Here is a 13,475-nt window from a genome sequence, read left to right on the forward strand (position 1 = left end):
AGACGAAATGATTTCACGAGCCTTATACGGCACGTGGGCCGGACGTTCTTATCACAATATTCGTAAATCAAGCCACATATATTGCTCATGAAAAAAGCAAGTTGATTTACATATGTTTATTGCGCATAGTCAAGTTTTACTGGAAATTTTAATTTATAAATTTAAAAGACACATTGGTCGGTTTTGTAAATTCGATGATTAAAATATATTTACCTTTAGCTAAGGTGACCAGACGTCCTCCTTATTTTTTTGTTCTCCTTTTGTCCCCTTTGAACAAAATACAAAAGATTAACTAGGCTGCCATAGTGAAATTACCAAATATGCAACAATTAATTAAATTAATTAATTGTTGCATATTTGAACCAGTTTTGTTATATGTTTAATTATAATAAATTGTACTACGTGGCATTAAAAAAACACCGCCTCATTAAAAATTCCAGATTTTTTCGTCGTTGTAAGAATACTACTACTGCAATTAAGACGAATGAAATTTGGTCCATGACAGTATCTGGTCCATGTCTTTTGCGGCTTGACTGATTTTCAATCCACCGACGTTTTCTAAAATTTATTATTGTGATATTAAAGGGCCGCGTAGTGAGATACATCTTTAAAAAATAGCATTTGACTGAAATAATTTCCATATACATATGAGATTCAATATTGAATTAACTACTTGCCTTAAAATCTATTGTATAATTATATTTATTATTATAATCCTATTTTTATTAAAGTACGATTTAAATGTTCACGTTGGGAGCACTGATCTTAAGTCAACAATAAGAATCTTGATAAAGTTGTGTGTAACCTTACTCGAAATCCGATTATAGATACCGTTTGAAATGCCTGCTGTTTAGCAAACTTGAATCATATAGATAGTTAAGAATATTTATATAATTATATACAAATGTTATTATTTTTAAGAGCAAAGAGATAATATATTTAATATATAATTCAATTACTAATCTTTAATTTAAATGTATTTTTTTAATATAATAAATAAAATTATGTTCAAATATGATTGTTTAGTGTTATTTGATTTGATAACAATAATATTCAAATATGTTGTAGGAAAATGCCAGTGTGTATTAAATATGGCGAGCTGTGGAATGTGTATGCTAAGCGCGCGTGGCAGTTATTTTTGTACTTTAAAGATTAGGGGTACTGCACCTTCTGACAAATGACAATGCAGGCCATTGGACCCATATCACATGATCACGTTGATTTGAATAATATAAGCTGATTGACAATAAAATACTATTTTTTTTACTATTACTGCTTAATAACTTGAACCAAAGACGTAACTTGAAGTAAGATAATAATAAAAAATATATTCAATAGAATAATGTTTTATAATTTTATTTTATAGGTGCCCATCAGTCATCAATAAGCAATTCATTCAATTCTGAAATCAGTTGAATTCTGCTACAGAACTTATTTTTTATTCGTAAACTAGCGTGGCAAACATGCATCAACAAGCAAAAAAGCAAATGACAAAATGCTCGAATCAAGTGTGTCATTTTAAGCTACTGCTATGTTTTCATGTTTTATTTAGAATTTAGGCTACTTCATTCACGATTATTTGGCGATTGTCTTTCGTTAATATCTTCAATTGCTGCAATGCACTATGATGTTACTAATTGGTGTAGAAGAGACGCTGTTTCCGAGTTTTCTAGTGAATTTTTTGGAGTAATATAAATGTATCATTTGACGATATGTTTTAACCCTTAACATGCTTAATAACATAGCAATGCTTCACTTTAGTGCATGCTGTAAGTGCGGCGGCCATTTTATGCTACTGTTGTACATTAGTGTTGCATGATCCGTCAGCCACACGTATTTTATTTATTTTTATTACAAATCTGACCATTATGACTTTTCAGGTTTTCCCAATGCGTAGTGATGGCCATTATACAAATAAATAGTTAAAAAAATAATTATGGTGCATGCCTAGAATAGATGAGCACCATCCACATATTTTTTCCAGCTCCTCATAGCCATCGTCGAAAACATCCACGTGCTAGGCAAGCTCATTGAGAAACCGGATTGCTTGGGCAAGAGAAGCGTTCTCAAGCGTTGACTTCCTAAATAAGGGACACGTTCGTGGCTTTCTAGGGCACTCTAAAGTTGCTAAGACAGATTATTGATATCCCCCCTTAGCAAATTCAAAAAGAGCTTTATTGTATCTCAACACTCATAGTAAAAAGGAACTATGATACAAATACTAATGTAACATAATAGTACATTTTAAAGATCACTAAAATAACATAAAAAATGTAATTAATAGAAAAAATATCTGTCTAGAATGAGAAATATAGTAAGTGTAAGTATTAATAATAAAAAAAGAATTGAAATAATACTGTAATAATGCCTAAACATAATAAGGTGATGAGATCAGTGTAATATAAATTTACTAATTATTGTAAAAGTATATTTCAAACATTAGAATGGTTAAGTGTTAAATGGATAAGTAACTAGATGATAAACTATGTATCTATTTGAATGTGAAGGTGATAAATTAAAGTCCCAAGAGTATTGTGTTTTGCTAATTGAAAATAGTGTGATATAACAATTAAGAGTGGTACATCAGGAAATAAATTATATATGTGAATACTCACACTTATTATTATAAATATTTATAATTAATATCTCCATCTCTAGGCCAAAATATGAAAATATGACAGACTAGAATAAAATAATTTTATATGAAAACAAAAGAAATATATATGGATACTTTTATTGCGAGGCTATGTAATATGGGTAGTTAAGAGAGCTATTGAATGCTAAGGGACCGAAATAGATAGTTCTGGTTGCTGTAACACTCGAGCAGTAGTACACAGGTTACGGGAACTGCATCACGCAAACTATATAACTATATATATATATATAAAAAATAATTCGTTTTATTAGCCTGTTCTAATGGTCGTGCGTGTCTAAAAAAATGAGTGTACAAAGTGTCAACATGGACATCATCGGGGTGGAAGTGGACGAGGACGAGACAACTTCGTCAGACACGTCATCGGAGGGGGAGGACGTGGATAGCGGGATAGCCGAGGAACCTCGTTTGCAAAAGGGACCTCTGGATTGTCACGATCTTGCCACATTTTTCAGTTATTGGTAAGTATTTTTTATGTATGTTTTCTAAATTTAGGTTGACATGCCATTTTTAATAATAAATTATAAACCAAATTTATATATATTTTTGGGCAATAAACGATATTAAAAAGAAAAAGAATTTAACCAAATTTTATTATAATATAAACTTTGAGGTTGACTATACCGTATGGAGCAAAAATACATATATTTTTATATATTAAAAAAATCAATTGTAATGATAGTTATCATATAATAAATCGAATTAATTTAATAGTATTGTATTGCCTTTGATTTTTCAGTAAAAATAAATTTATTAATTACGTATTGAAATTAATTACTTTGATTATTAAAATATTATCTTTGTACGTTTATTGTTATATTAAATTTTGTTTGAAATAAAAAACTAGATATTATCAAATTGTTAATAGTAAGTAAAAATACAAATTAATTATTAGCGGTTGATACAATAATTATTATTAATCTAATATGTTTGTGTTTTGAAATCAGAAAGAAAGTAGGCCCTAGGCACTGTGCCTAATGAATATATTGGCAGCTGGTATGGAATAACAATTATTTCATATTGATTAAAATTGCTTTTAATTATTATAAAATTATTTGTTATATCTCCAGCTCTAATTTAAAATTAAAAACGTTAATAATTTCTAAAAATAATTTACTACTATTGACTCTTCAGAATTTATTAACTGGTGGAGGAGCTGGCGGAGATATGTACTCGGAATGGTCCTCTGAGTTCTCTTGTTGCTCGTCTTGTAGTGTCAGCTGAAGGTCTTTCTGCTGTCTGGAATGTGTGGTCGTGACGGATCATCTACGATGACTGTCTCGTAGTCTCTCGATGTTTCTCCGATCGTCTCTTGGAGACTGGCCTTTTGTATCGTAGGTTGGGAAGGTCTCCGCGAATAATAACCATACAGAGGTCAGTCAATCATTTCTTGCGCTCCCTTATTCGAACAACGAAATATGTCAACGCATTTAAAGTGAAATTTGCTAGATGGACATTTTGAATGTCAAATAATGCAAAGGGTTGAAAATTAACGGTGCTTTTTTTGTCGCGCGATGGTGTATTGTTTGCGCAACGACTAACCCCGTAGACTAGCACCGCAGCAGAGAGGAACCAACCTCCACTGCACCGTCACTGCCATGCTTACAAGGCCTCTGAGAATCTTCCACTGACATCATTCCTCCGCCAGCTTCTCCACCACCGCTCGGAGAATAACAATCTCGCCCATCATAGTTTGTCGCAATATGTAAATTTAACTAATAAATTATTACCAGTTTCCAACGGCGTCTTTTTGGCTGCGAAGTCACACCCATTAGGGTTAGAACACCTTAAACAATGTTAAATCTTTGAGTTAATATGTTACATTTATATTTTCAAGGACGAATTGCAATAAATTCAACTCATAATAGATCAGATTAATTTGTACGCAGTTTTTGTGATGCTATTCGAACAGGAATTCGTTTAATATAGAACGATTTTGGCATTCATCAATGAAAGTTATGATTGGTTCTAAATATAAAAATCAATTTCTCTCGACGCACGCAGATAATTCCGTCGGCGTGCAAAAAATTCACTGCGTTAAAATTTTGAACGTAAAATAAGAAAAACAAACCCATACATACATGTTTTTGATACACATTTGCACTATACACTGAACAGTAGAAGCATCACATCGATCAGACGAACGGAAGTATTCGACTTGCGTCTTAATTCATTGACGCAAATGCTTTTGATGTTGATCATAAAAATTATTGAGAATATATAAATCACAATCGAAATTGTGGTTTAACAAAATTCTCATAGTTGTAAATTATGTAAACGGCGGTTTTAGAACGTTTTTATTTGGTACGACATCATATTTGATTTATGTTTAGCGAGGTCTGATTTTTTAGTAAGCCATGTTTGATTGTATCAGTATCGCAATACTTCTTTATATTTTAAAGGTTTTCAACGTCAACTTCAAGTTGTAAGGGCCTTCAACAAGCTATAATTTATTTATGGAGAAATAAAATAAATATAATAATGATACTTGTGAAATAAATATAATATTAATTTTATTTATTTATCGTAAATTTGCAACAAGACAGGCGAAAGCCTAATGCGTTACGAAGTAAGCACAATTAACAACTACTAAGTTAGTAGCAAAACTCCAGACTAAAACCAGTCTTAAAATCAGTAACATCTATTTTATTAATTAAAAACTATTATTACAACTTATAGCAATAGAAATCACTATGCACGACTTAGCTCGATTTTGTTTTAATTATTCATAACGATATCTATCCGCGAGAATAAAAAAATATAATCTATGATAATCAATTGAAATTATACTATTTTATAATCGCTAATTCCGACCTCCCAGATACGATAGAAATTTAAAAACACTAAATGGGCTATAAACCAAGGTTTTTCAATTAATAGTCACCAACTTTTACTGTGATCTTTCGAGCTGGTTGTATGTATCTAAATTCTAGATTATAAAAGTGATTTTATTTAAATAAAAATATAAATATGTCTCTAACCTAATGCGTTACAACGGGGAAAATCTGTACCAACTGAGTAAGTTAATCTGACATAATGAATACATATGTACATGTAACTATTAATCATCAGACTTTTCAGTCTGAGAATCAGAGACATATATATTGTGTAATTAATTATAAATTAATTATATTAATTATAATTATATAATTATAAATTAATTAATTATAAATTAAATTTAGATTTAAATTTCAAAATAACGCCGTGTACGGATCGCTAGTTTAAAATTAACAAAAACATTACCACTAATCGAAATTAGCTATTACATAAAATACAACATAAAATAAATATTTTTTAATGGTTCTATATTTTCTAATTTATTTTAAAATAATGTACTACATCCGCCTTAAATTGGGCCTGCCAACATTCTATGTTGATTTTATTTGAAAAGCTTTTTTGGACCAGTTTTTTCGCTGTCATGCGTTGTGCGTGCCTAGATCAATATAATTAGATACTTTTATATTTTGTGTAAAATCTGGGATTAAAAATGAGTTCGTGGTTGTATCAAGCTTGTCATGTACCTTTTTTCACTGCAAAAATTTTACTTAAATTTTTGATAATGGATTTCGTCTCTTTTGAGATAAATGGATTAGTTCTAATCCGATATAACAATCATGTGTAACAACTTTATTTGTGCTACGGAAAATGTTGATCATTTCGTATTAATAAACAAATTTGGTTTATAGTCTGTCATCGTTTTCCATATTGAATTAAAAAGAAACATAATGCTAAATAATTTATATATAAATATATTATAATAACTAATAACTGATTTAGTCAAATAATGTTTATATAAAAACATAATATATTTATCCCATCGCGTATAAAAAGGTATAAAGCTCCATATTTTACAAATATGGAAAGGAATAGTTAACATTTGACCCTAATTACTTCAATATTATTTAAATAGATTGTCTAACGAAAATGACTCATGTGTATTTTATTTTTACTGTCACACAATCGTCAGGAGTACAATGCCAATTTGTATTTTTTTTTCATGACCTCAAATCACATCTGATTTGAAACACGTGTTTTCAAGTACTTTTCATCTTCATGGGAATTTTTTTAACCCCAGTCTCTTTTACATTGTACATCCGTCCATCGACCAGCAGCTGAAGAATGACGCGTTTGTTGGTGGAAGAAGAAGAGTGTTTGTCTCCAGTGGGCGCACATAAATAGCTGTCGGTTCTTCAGTCGCTCTTTGCCGGCCGAGCTGGTCAGATTTAACATCCGCGATCGTCAGATTTGACATCAATTGCCGTCGATACTGAACTTCTTCTTGTTTGTTTACATACGCGACATTTAGTGTCACGTGCGTCTCGTGTGAAACGTCATTCGATCGACGTGTCTGGCTTTTCATATGGTTTTGTGTGATTTTTGGTATACTTTAATTAGGATTATCTCGAGTAATACTTATTAATACTAATTAATTATTTATGTCGATATTCGATCTTGGTATGTGTTTGGATATTCGCGGGTCTGATTTATTTGTAACGAGTCAAAGAACTTGGAGAAAAAGAGAATAAAGAAAGTGTATTGCTGAAATAGAACATAGTCGGAAGCGAAAGGGCAAGTGAGAGAGACACGTTGATGTGTCCGAGTGAGAAGTGATGTGTCTGAAAAATGGTAATTATTCGCATCTAAATCCAACGCGAGATTTAATGGCTTTTTCTCTGGAGATTTTCTCTCTTGGATCAAGGAAAATCTTGAATAATGAATTATATACACACAGCTGTTTCTATAATATTTATTATCTAAGAATTTTAGTTTATATAACATAAATATAAAAATAAGATTTCATTCTTTTTACTATAAAACTACGGTAATATTTTTTAATTTTCATCTTTTTTAATACACAAAAATTAAACTAATTTGAAATATTCATTTATATTTATTAAATAACTTAAATTTGTGTTATTGTGAATCGCAAATAATATGTAAAATTATAATTTTGAAATTTAATATTTATTTATTTTATAATTATAAAGTAATTTTAAAGAATGATGCATTTAAATTATTTTAATAATTATTTATTATTTTCTATTGATCCCAAAAATTTTTAAATGAAACTTGTCGATACTTTTTAGATTTTTTCAAGCTTAATAACATTTTTTAATAATTATATTTCTTGATTGATTAATTATATTATTTATATTATATAATATAATTAACCAATTATGAAATATAAACATTTCAGTACTCTTATTGTTTATACATATATATGTATAAACAATAAGAGTACTGAAAATAAATTTCAATTCATATCTACGTAAACATTTTCTAAATTTCAGCTTAAGTTATAAATACATTAAAGTTAGCTTCTGAAAATAAAAGCTTTCATCTATTTTTTCTTTTTTTTTACCCGTTACAATGACAATGATGCCAAATATCGGGTATTCCCGGGAATTGTGACTATGAATCTGAAAGATTTTTTTGTGATTTCTGCGTAAAATAAACTTGATGCTCATTTTTTTTTACTAATACAGAATATAAATGCCTTAATAATATTAAATTTATTTAAAAAAACTATGTAATTTATAAAAATAGTAATATGTACATATAGTGATTTTATAATATTGTTTATTATATTTTACAATTTTTTTTTAAAAATCATCAATTATTAGGATTTTTTTGTAATTATAAATATAGGAAAAAAATGTTTATTTGACGCCTAGTAAAATTAATAATCATTTGTAACATATAATATATATGAACAGAAATACAGTTTTCATCATAGTAAAATGTTATTAATTGGGGTTACATATTAAAATTACACGAGGAAGAAATTGCACTAAGAAAAAAATACACACGAAATATATTTCATAATAAATATGAAAATTGGAACGAAAAGTATGCATTTAACGCATTAATATATTCTATGGACGTTAGAATGTAATTTTTAATAAAATAAAGTTTTTAAAATATTATAAATGAAATTTGTGAATTACTTTAGTATAAAAACTATGTTTTTCATTTGTGTTTTGTATTTAAATTAAATTAATTGTATTTATCCGTTGCAAAAAACAAGATCTGTGTCAATTTCTTTTGCTGACTTAATTAATAATGAATTTTAGGTATATTTCAAACCCCCTTGTATTTTTCTCTACTATGAATCTGAGTGATTTTTTTTGTAATTATGAAGAAATGTACAACAGCAATGTAAATTGTTTTAAACATATTTATAAAGTTATTTAAAATCTTACATAAAATATTTATAGAAAGAAATGCACAATTTTTTAAACGATTTTGATATTTTATGTGCTCACTGAAAGGGTTAAACATGTTGGTGGAGAATTTGAAGTTACTGCACTATACAATTTATTGCACGTGCAATTTTTTTCTTGTGTAATTTTTTAACATAAAACTTTATCTTTTTGTAATTTGTTTCTAGTGTAATTTTATCACGTGAAATATTTTCTTATAAATTCATCCTGACAGTAATAATTGGTATTTTACCAAATATTTTTAATTGAAATAAGCACTATAGTGGAAGTACCTACTCGTGCCCCATAAAAAAATATACTTTACATAAAACTCAAATTTTGCGGTAATTAAAAATATATATATTTAAAATCCCGTGACATAACTTATAGATATAAGAATTGAAAAAACATAATTATTTACTAACTTGCATATACATATTGTTACGTGGAAATCTAGCAAATGTTTTTAAAAGGAAAATGTCTTCCCTGTCAAAACTGGATTCGCTTTTCTCAACTGGCTCGTTTCCAGATAGGAAATGTCGGCAGAGATTTCGACGATTTTGTGAAATTAAATCGAAAATTTATTGAAAAGGAAATATGATTGATGCGATATAAAAAATGTTTGTAGCATTTGCCAGTTATTTTAATTAATGACGGTTTTTATTCTGAAAATAATTTTATGGCATCAATTATTTTTTGAGGATACTAAAATAATTAATAATACGATATACTGTGTTGAAAACTCATTAAACATATGCTAAATATTTCAGATATTATAAATATGTATACATATGTATATCTATCTATACTAAATTACCATATGTAAGCATTCTATTAATGGTTGATTTGGTGAATCTATAGTTTTATTTTTTTTAAATAATTCATTGTGTAAATATAATTCAACATGTAATATTTTTCCACACAATGTTTCAATTTGGTAATATGAATCACAACAATGAAAAGTGTCTCGGTTTATAGTGTAATGACTTCTGTTCGAAAATAAAGTGTTTTGGCCGAGGTCCCAGAACGAGTTTAAACTAGACAGGTCGTTGGGCTTACCATTGTGTGTTGTATGCAGATTTACTGCAACCAAATAACTGTCACGATTTTATAACTCGGTCCAATTCATCCGATTGTGGTGTAAGTGTGACGAAAGCCAATGCCGTAGTTTCCCCCGCTTCAAACCAGACTTTTCCGGACCTTTGTTCTGTTTTGCACGTGTAAATTATTTTGGGTTCGCCAATAATATATTTGTGATACGCAAATAGTAAAATTTGACCCGGATCTTCGATACTATAACATTATATTTTATATGAACTGCGCAAAATAAAACGAGCTTTCATATGTATTTTATGTTACACTCGACACACCGTTTCTCAGCATATAAACATCATAACTTGTTCGTTAAGTTTCTTTATGATCAATTTTCATATGGCTCAAAGAATTCACATGAACAGTATTTTATTAGATACATTGCAACTTTAATGCAGTTTTAATATGTATATTTTCATATCCACATAATTGAATTCAATGATTCTAAATATTCATATATCGATAATAAAAAGTTTCATTAAAGACCAAATATTGTAACGTTAATTAGACAATTTACTAAGTGTTAGATTTACACAAATTTAAGTTAAATATTCTGTATATTAAAACTAAGACTGTCTTTTTTTGTAAGACCTTTATATTAGTAGTAAACATAGTATTAAGTTACTTATTAAAAACCACAGTGTGGTAACTATGAAACGCTTTGGAGTGTGAAGGATAAGCGTTTTCTTTCTCAGTAACTTCTTTGTTGAATTTTCCAGTTTATAAAAAGATTTTAGCTACGCAGCTAATAAATCTATTATTATGTTTATAATATACACGAAATTAATACACGCCAGAATGTTTTTTAATTAAAATAGGCTCAGTTTCTTTAATAATGTTTCAGAAACTATACTATAAACACATGTTTATTTTTAATTTGTATAGAAAAAATAAACTCTTATTTTAGAATTTTAAAGCTATGTGTTCTGAAAGAGGAATTATGCACTTGACGTATGTTAGAGGACTAGTAGTATGTAATGTAGTTTTGATTTTTATTTGGAACATATACAGCTTGTTTCGTTTTTGTTTTTTTCGCCAGGAATTATGACTTAAAACATACAGTACGAGTATTATTTATTTATTTATTTACACATATAACCTAAACCTAACATTTTTTAGATTAAGGGCATGACGAATTTCATATCAATATCAAAAGCCTTTTCAATAAGAGCGTAGATGACATCTACCTGTTTTCCTATATGGGGATGTTTCATAACAAAATTGAAAAATAGAGCGGATTCGTTGTTACTGATCTCGATAGACGAAAACCATGCTATTAATCAGTCAAGTATTGTTCGATATTGTTTAATGCATACTTATCAATTATTATTATAGATATATGTCAGATGTTTATTTAATTTGTACCGTATAATTATGGTTTAAAAAAATTAAAAAGTATATTTTTACCGCTGCGTATTTCTCGTATATAAACATATATTATATGTATGAAGATATATTATTTTTCTGAAACTAGCGTTTCAGTAAAATTATATCCGAATACATTTATTTCAGAAGATATATATATTTCTACTAGCAAAAAAATAATTTTACTGATGAGCGCTAGTGAGATTATATGCTACTCTTAATGGCCGTTGAAACTCAATTTGACGGTTACAAACGTCCATTTGATATTCAAATCTAAACCTAACCTAAGCAAATTAAATAAACTTAACTTGAACTAATTATAGTTTTAAAACTGTCATTTGGTTATTTGTGTTAAGTTTTATTTATTTTATCGAACAATGTGACGTCCGATTCTGATTGAGTGTTTTAACGCTCCATATAAATTCCTCCTTTATATGATGTTATAAATGTAATACTGTAGAATTAAAAAATATATCGTATTGATACGAACGAATGAAAGATTAATAGGAGATAAACAAATAACTTAAGCTTTATATTATACTATCATAAAAGAAAGTAAGCGTTTATATTAAATTCTTAGTATTTACAGTAAGGCGCAATATCTTGTTTTTACATTACTGACGTAAATCCAGAAAAACCGGCGCAAATATAGCAGCAGGATAATAATCTGAATCTATTTGCGAAAATGTTTATATATCTTGATGATTAACTTCGTCTTACTTGACTTTCACGTATGTATCATATAATATTAAGATAAACTCCCACTCTATACTCATATTTCCTCAACGCCACCTGACATTATTTCCTTGTAAGAACATGTACACATGGTAAATTAATTATATTTCACACAAGTCACATGTGGTTTTTATTCTACAGTTTATTTTTCAATATCCGGATGTTTTCTATTTATTTTGTCGAGCTTTTGGTTTTATGAAATATGTGTACAAAGTTGAGCTGCAATTGAGTTCTATTTGTATGCGCCCTTATGAAAAAATGCCATCGTGACGTATGTATGACGCAAATAGCGCCCATTCTCATCAAAACTCAGCTGCTCACTCAACTGCTCGGCTACATAGTTTTTCAAACTTTGTTAATTGTCTGTTATGCTTGGGAGTTACGAGTGGGACGATCGTTATGTGTTGTGTAAAAAATCACAGGTGCCCGATTTATCCCGTTAGGTTTGACCGATCGTAAAATGTATGAATATCTTTGTTTGCTTGTGATGAAAAGCTCGTATAATACTAATGTATAGAGAGAATACATATATGTATATTTTTTAGAAGGTTTACTACTTAAATAGGCTATTGGAAATATAGATTAGTTTTGAAGTTTGATGAAATAATATCAATAAAATGGATTGACGGATTTCAATTAAGTCAATGATGTAATTCTAAATTTTTATTGCCGTTTCGTGTTTGTTATCAATCTATTTGTGATTTATAAAGCTTTACATTATTGTGTTCTATAATGCTTTGCCGATATAAAAGTTCGAAAACTCAATTTGTTATTTTATATAAATATAACAATTTAATGAATCAAACGTACTGAAAAGTTATTTACTGAATTTTGAAATAATTAATACAATGTAACTTACATATTAAAGCAAGAGTTTTCAACCGGTCGATTATGAATCAAAATTAGGTCGATCGCGATTATAATAGTAAATTTTTTTGAAAAAGCTATATTGACTTACATATTTTAAACTCACGAAATAAATGATATCCCACACCAATAAAAATTTTGTTTTTGCTAAACAAAATTTTATTTACTATATGAAAATGAATATTAATTAAAGATTGTATGTTTGCTTTTTAGAATTTCTAGTAACGGATCTATTAAATACGATCAATTATCACCATAGATAACAAACTCACGGAAAAGTTATGTATTTTTTATCTTTTAGAGATGAGATTCGAGAAACTGAAGATTTTATTACAATATTTGAATAAACTTTTGATTATAATTCCTTTACTTCGTTATAAAATATATCAAAAATATAATTTAAACATTAAAAAATTGTCTAAAGTTTAGCTAAGAGCATCTCAATGATTTTTTAAATTAATGTGGGGAGTTCAAAATTACAGTCGGTTGAATTTTACATTAAACAATTTAGAAACTACATATGTCATAATGTCATATTTTAATAATGTCGTTATCAGGCG

The 13,475-nt window shown here is 28.4% G+C and overlaps 1 protein-coding gene and 1 long non-coding RNA gene across 14 annotated transcripts in view; one reads left to right on the forward strand and one right to left on the reverse strand.

Annotated features, from left to right (window-relative positions):
* The window catches only part of LOC148236029 (uncharacterized), a 23,792-nt gene continuing 10,317 nt past the window's right edge, over nucleotides 1–13,475 (reverse strand). Inside the window, exons 2-3 of the long non-coding RNA XR_015809263.1 lie at nucleotides 214–267; nucleotides 1–139 (exon numbers count right to left, since the gene is read on the reverse strand). This is a non-coding gene — a long non-coding RNA (uncharacterized LOC148236029). The remainder of the gene's footprint in view (nucleotides 140–213; nucleotides 268–13,475) is intronic.
* Nucleotides 6,846–13,475, forward strand: part of LOC148236030 (uncharacterized) — a 24,024-nt gene continuing 17,394 nt past the window's right edge. For 7 of the 13 annotated variants that reach the window (XR_015809261.1, XR_015809262.1, XM_088183982.1 and 4 more), the window contains exon 1: nucleotides 6,846–7,016. The gene's annotated coding sequence lies outside the window, so the exon portion shown is untranslated. Of the gene's footprint in view, nucleotides 7,280–13,475 lie in introns of all 13 variants that reach the window. The other 6 variants (XM_088183987.1, XM_088183993.1, XM_088183984.1 and 3 more) reach the window with 5 other exon arrangements.

The sequence above is a fragment of the Plectrocnemia conspersa genome, unplaced genomic scaffold, assembly GCF_051122295.1.
Source record: "Plectrocnemia conspersa isolate PC_06_02 unplaced genomic scaffold, ASM5112229v1 ptg000004l, whole genome shotgun sequence".
NCBI lineage: Eukaryota > Metazoa > Arthropoda > Insecta > Trichoptera > Polycentropodidae > Plectrocnemia > Plectrocnemia conspersa.